The 7,306-nt window shown below is 28.9% G+C and overlaps 1 pseudogene; it reads right to left on the minus strand.

Moving 5' to 3' along the window:
- The window catches only part of LOC113366996, an 8,736-nt pseudogene extending 5,263 nt beyond the window's left edge, over positions 1–3,473 (minus strand).
- Positions 3,474–7,306: the final 3,833 nt, after the last annotated feature.

The raw sequence follows: 7,306 nt of genomic DNA on the forward strand, positions 1-7,306 counted from the left end.
TAAATATAATATCACTAACCATATCTTCTATTGTATAGAAGCCACTGCTAGTACGTCCGCCTTCTATATATGTGATGTCACTATCGAATAATGCCAAAAAGGCATCAGACTCATCTCCTTGCTCTTCTCTAATTGTTCTACATAGAGCTCCCAAATAATTGCGCAAATTCACTGCATGAATCGCAGCACATGCACATTTATCCAACTAAAATTATTTACTTAAGTTATCACAGCGTTAAAACATACAGAATATATAAAAAAATCTTATAATTTATTACCGTAGCTTTTGCACCAATCCAAAATATATTTCCCAAGACATTTGGCCTAAGTCATCAATAGCAGTTTTTAGAACTATGTAACAATCACCTTCATAAAACTTTCCATGTGCAACTTCATCAATTCTATTTGGTAAAAAAATTCTCTATTTCCCAAATAGATAATCCTGGTATTTGACCAGCTTCGTCGTCAAAAAATTCAGAATAATCTAACGGTGGTTTTTTAAACTTTCATCCCATCTCTTTGGTCTACAATTAAGAAACCATTACTGAGGTGTATGGCACATACACATTTGATACATTCACGACTGAAAACTTACTTTAAAGACTCTACTTTATAATCTTCACATGTATTATTTTTATCTAATGCAACATCTTTCATTCCCTTAAGGATTTTAGCTTGGTCTTGATCTGCTTCAGTTGATTCATCTGTTCTTTTTCCGCGTCGTAATCTTAATTTTCTAGCTATGGGATCTCGGTTTGTACCTAAATTAATAAATATTTCTTTACAAGATTTATGTGTGATGAAGAATATAACATTTCAAGCCTCTGCATGAAAGACAGACTTTATTAACAAGCATTGAAGAAGCAGTTTTATCATATTTAATTATATCATAATTATATATCCACATATATACACACAAACACACACTCACACATATATATATATATATATATATATATATATATATATATATAATTTTATTTAAAACATTCAAAATATATAAATTATTTAATTATTTTACAAAAAGCAACATCTATGAATTAAAAATTATTGAGTTGGGGTATATTGATTAGCCTATTAAATATTAGATTGAATATATTCCACTTACTATTTTGTGTAACAGGCGTCGGAACATAAGCACCTGCAAGCCTTAATTGATGCTGAAGTGAAAAATCTATATTATAAAATTCAACACCTGAACCTCTTTGAGGATCAAGTGGCTTTGGAGGCATGTGTAAATCTGGATTATTTCTCAAATCAAGTGAATGCAGATCAGTTAAAAGATGTATCGTTTCAGGTAAAGTAATTAGGCAATTACTGCTCAAGTTCAAAGTTTTCAGTGATCCACATCTACAAAAAAAAAACAATTATTTCAATGAAAATTTGTTAATATAATTGATATTTGTTTGTGTGATATAAAACCTGCATAATCCTTCAGGTATCATTTCCAATTTATTATTTGACGCAGAAAACACTTCTAGTGAACCTAATTTACCAATACCTGATGGAATTCCTTCAAAATCTAATTCATTATCATTGACATATAATCTTCTTAAAAAATTCAATTTGCATAAAGAACTTGGCAAAGCTTTAATTTTATTTCTAGATAAATTAAGGGTTTCAAGCTTTTGCCAAAATTCTATTGAATTAGAAACTTCACTAATTTCATTTTCTGATAAATTCATTCTTTTTAAATTAATCAATGAATATAAAGCATCAGGAATTTTTGGTAAAGAATTTTGTGCCAGATCCAACTCAGACAGATTTGATAAAGAATCTAATTGTGATGGAAAATTATTAAGATTTCTTTGCGTGTTTCTCATGTGTAGTATTTCTAAGCTTTGGAGTGATGGTAGTTGCCTGGAATTAATCAAACAAACAAATGATTCATCAACGTAAGATTTAATGAATCTATATATTCTACAATAATAAACCTATAGTTTGTGGCAATAAAACTATTATTATAAAAATCATTTCTTAATTAAATTACTTTTATACTTTAATTAAACTACTTTTGATATATTTCCCAATTAAAGTTTTTTTTCGTGAATGACATTGATACACTGGTGATAATTTTAACTTCTTGCTATAGGCAAGCCTTGAGAATTAATCGAAAAGTGAAAAAAAAATTTCAATTACCTTAACTGAAATAGCCCCAAAGGATTATGACTAAGAATTAATGTTTGCAAATTAACCAAACGTCTTGTTTGTGGAGGTAGTGTTTCTAATAGATTATGAGATAAATCCAAAAATAACAAATCTGTCAGATTGATGAATAATGGTGTAGGAATACTGTCAATTCTGAAAATATAAAATTCATTAGTAAAGATTAATGTTTAGGGAAGTATATATATATATATATAATAGGGAGGTACTTAATATAGACATTTTCGAAAATTATTGCTCCCAGGGGCTTGAATGCTTCCAAATTGATAAAAAAATCTCTAAAAGTTTTAGCTCTTAATATTAACTTTTAGATAGTGAACAATTCAATCAAAGCTTCTTATGGAAAAAAGCATGAAAAAAAATTTGAAAATGTTTTTTACAAAATGAATGACAAATGAATTGAAAGTGAGCGTCAAATTATTGAAAATTCGACGCTCTACAAAATATATTTTTATAATATGTTTTGTAGAGCATTGAATTTTGAAAAAACTTATTCATCTTTGAAAATTTTTCCATGCTATTTCCATACAAAACTTTGATTGAATTGCGCACTATCTAAAAGTTATATTAAGAGCTAAAACTTATAGAGAATTTTTTTTTTATCAATTTGGGAGCATTTGAGCCTTTGCGAGCAAGGGGAAAATCAAAAATGTCCATATTAAGTATATATTAAGCACTCATTCAGATACTCATGATTATGGCTTAAATTTAAAACTAATAGTCCTTTTGCTTGTCTAAACCTTCTGGTATTTCTTTTAATTTATTAAAAGATAAATCTAATGTACTCAATTCATCTAATCGAAACAAATCAACAGGTATACCAGAACTTTTGATATTATTATGACCTATATTTAAACTTCTTAAGCATCTCAATTCTGTTAATTCACCATATAGTTTTTCTAAACAATTTCTTTTCAAGGATAATGTTCCTGTAAAGGTAAAAAAAATTACATACAACTATTAGCAATTGTTTAATATTATAAACTCACTAATTTTATAAGTTTCCCATTTCTTCAGGAATTCTGACAATTGGTTTTGTCTAATTTTAACCATTGCACTCCAGTCATTAGCTTCATTGCTTGGGGAAATTTACCATCCTATTCAACAAAACAAAATCATAAACAAATAATTAGAATACAATTGAAACTAAAAAACCTAGATATAGTTTTTAGGTTATATCAAATGTAACACGTAAAAGAAAATCATTTGGTGACTCGCAAACATTATTTAAATATCCACTCACACTAAAATCATTATTGGGTGAAATCAACGCCCCTAACAAAAGGTAGTACACCCGTATTCGCCATGTTTATTAAATTTTGAATTTTTTGTTACATTTTCTTCTAATTAAAGTTTCTTAAAGATGACAGATTGCGAAGTGCAATGGCTGACATTACAATAATGACACAAGTGAAGTCGGCCACACGTACGGTGCGAAGTTATTGGCGATACCACAACCTTTCCATCGCAGTTGTTAAAGAAATTGGAATCTATAATAACAATAAAGAATTAATAATAAAATATTGCATAACTATATAGACAATAGGATTTTATAATTCAAAACAAAATAAAATGTTTATATTCTAGAATAGATCAAGTTTTTGAAATTTAATACCAGTTAAACAATTCATATGAAATAGATAATATTATTAGTAGTAAAAGAAGAAACTTGGCATTTAAAAAATAATTAGATAAATGGAAAACAAAAAACTTTTTATACTAGATATTCGTTATATTACTATAAATGGTTTATTCAAATTAAGCGCCATAACACTGTGTCCATAACATTTGAGGCTTAACTATAGTGGTGTATTGCATCGTGCTTTAAGCCAAATTGCTGGAACTTCCCGTACCCTAACGACATGTTCGAGGAATATTAAGTGTTTCAAACTGATAATTATAAATACTGTAACATGTCTAATATTTATAAAATGAATTACAAATTTAAAATTATTTGTTTAAAGTATATAAGTAAGTTTTAGAACTTTAGCCAGAATAAAATTAAAATCTAAATTATCTTTGATATACAAATTATTTTTTTGAAAAAATTGAGATAAATGTTTTTTACAAAAGTAATTGTTTTGTCAACACAAGCAGAAAGTTTATTGAATTATTCAAATCGGATGCTTAGTTCTCTCAAAAACTGCCATTTTTTGTACATTAGTTCTGTATCTTCGAAATGACCGAACATGCCTTTGCCAAAGAGTAATCACCACTTCTACCAATCATTACAAATTGAATTTTTTTAATCATTTAAATCGGATTCTGCGTTCTCTCAAAACTCGATTTCTATTTTCTGCACTCTTTGCTCCGTATCTCCGTAACGGCTGTACCTGCCTTTGCCAATGGAAAATATATATGGAAAAATTATATGATTTGCACATGCATCCTGTGCTCACTTAAACTAAACAATGATCATAATATATTTAACGAATTTTTAACAGTATTTACAAATTACATTCAAATCACCCAAAACAAGTGGGTTAAAGTCGTGTAATTTTTTAATTTGCCTCCCCCCTTTAAATTTAAAAATGGATTTTTCTGTGGGGGATGCGCCCACCTTGGGAATTACCAGTCTAGGAGTACAATTTTTTAATCTACTACCAGGTTAAAATAATTGAGTGATCATCAATTCCACAGCACATTCATCGGATTTTTAAAAGATCAAAGTTTCTATGAATATGCATACAAAATCTCAAATTGTAGGCCGAAATTGAGACAATAAATTGAATTGAAATATCAGGGTAACTCTTTATATTATATTACGGATTATAGAAAAATTCCAAATTCTGTATGTATTAGTCTGTATATTTATAAATTGCCGTCCCTTCCAGACAGCGGTATAATAATTTTTATATTATATTTTTAAATTTAGAATTTTTAGAATTCAGTAAGTTGCGAGACCAAGAACATTTTGAGAAATACAGCTCGCACAAGTTACTCAAACATTTAATAAAATTTATAGTTTTAGGTCTATTGTCGCACAGTGCACAAATCGTTTAAAAGTGCAGTAATTAATTTTCTATGAAGTGATAACGGCAAATAAAATAGATAAAATTCTTATAGAAAAATAACATTTATAAATTAAATCTTATATACATTCGCATTTCTTATACGCTTACACCTAAATCATAGGTTCGTATTCGTGTATTTTTATAGCCCTTACGTATGACTATACGTGCATTCTATACTACACGCCTTACATCTATAACATACGCTATATTTCATCATATACTCTCAAATCCCTACATTGCATACCGAATACACCTAACCTATATTACTATATATTCTATTACCTATAATTTGCCTTACACTCTACATTAACCCTACCGAGATTCGAACCCGGGTCCGCCGCGTGGCACGCGACGACCTTAACCACTACACCACTGTAACGCTACAATCAACCGTCTTTTTTCGCGTGTCGTCGCGCCACCTTAGTATTAATTATCTAATTAATTAGAAAATGACCCGCGGAAACAACAGTGCGTCCCATATTATATTATTAATAGGGCTACCGGATAGGGTAGTGGCTAAGGTGCGCGACCGCCACGCGGAAGTCCCGGGTTCAATTCCCGGTATAGGCAATAGATAGGTAGAGATTATACATAGGGCGTAAGGTAAACCTATATAATATGAATTAAAAGGTATGTAGGTATATAATAAGTTAATGGCGGTATAGGTATCTCACGGTAGATAATAGATATCTATATATGATATACAATAATATAGTATACAATAGTATACAATAATACATAGGTCGTAAGGTAAACCTATATAATATAGGTGAATATATAAATTAGACAGTAGTATTTATAAGAAGTAAAAGGTATGTAGGTACATATATAATAAGTTAATGACGGTATAGGTATCTCACACGGTATGATAGATAATAGATCTATCTATGATATACAATAATATAGTATAGTATGATAGGTAATAAGTTATCTATCATATTAATAGGTTAAGTCTTATAAAGTATTGCAATAAATCTTGAGTACTTTTATATCATAATAAATACCTGTAGGTATTAATGAATACAAATAATACCAGAATAAATATAATTAATATTATTAAAGAATATAAATTATGTACTCAATGATTCTCTCATACTTGTATAATTTAATGTATAAACTAGCTGTATATAATAAAGTTAATTATATAAGAAGTAAATATATTAGATTTATGAGTTCTTATCGAAATATATCAAATTTTTTGAACCAGTTTATGAACCCAATTTTAAATTTTAGCGTTCCGGCAAAAAAAATATTAGCACAACACCACTGTCTTAAGGCAATTAGGGCATCGTGTCTTAAGGCAAATTGCTGGCACTTCCCGTACAAAAAATTATAATTTTTTTAAAAACGATTAACATTTTTGAATAAAATTTACTTCGAAAAAATTAGATTTTTGAGAAACTCTAAATTTGACCAAAAATTATTTTTTTGAAAAAAAAAAAATTTTATTTGAAAAAAAAATTTTTTTTGAAAGAAAATTTTTTTTTTGAAAACAAACAATTTTTTTGAAAAGAAAAATGTTTTCTTCATTTTGACATATTTTGGAAATTCTGAACTTTCTTTCAAAGAAATCGTACTGCTTGAACTGCATAGAGACGAAATGTCACAGCGCAAGTGCCGCGCCGCCGTCTAACGCATAAACATTGGTACGGAACCCATAGAAATGTAAAAAAAAATTATACTTATTGTTAAAATCTCTATAAAATATCTGATAATTTGATGTGCATATGTCTAATGATCATTTTTAACCGCCAAATGGTATTTTTTTTTTACTTTTTTCATTAGATCTCCGAAATTGCTAGACCTGCCTTTATGAAAATTTGATCAATTCTTCATCTTGTCAATACAAGTAAAATTTTTTTTGAATTATTTAAATCGGACGCTCCGTTCTCCTAAAAACTGAGTTATCGTTTTTGGCACTTTTTGCCCCGTATCTTCGGAACGGCTAGACCTGCCTTCGCCAAAAACTAATCAGCACGTCTCCTTATCAATATGAATCGAATGTTTTTTGAATTATTCAAATCGGTTAATCCGTGTTCCCGAAATCGTCGACGAAAATTTGTATCCGAACACACAAACATGGGCAGGTCTAGCGGTTTCGGAGATCTACTAAAAAAAGTGAAATA

The sequence above is a fragment of the Ctenocephalides felis genome, unplaced genomic scaffold, assembly GCF_003426905.1.
Source record: "Ctenocephalides felis isolate EL2017-DRISC unplaced genomic scaffold, ASM342690v1 CF-g0.4_SCAFFOLD_01170, whole genome shotgun sequence".
NCBI lineage: Eukaryota > Metazoa > Arthropoda > Insecta > Siphonaptera > Pulicidae > Ctenocephalides > Ctenocephalides felis.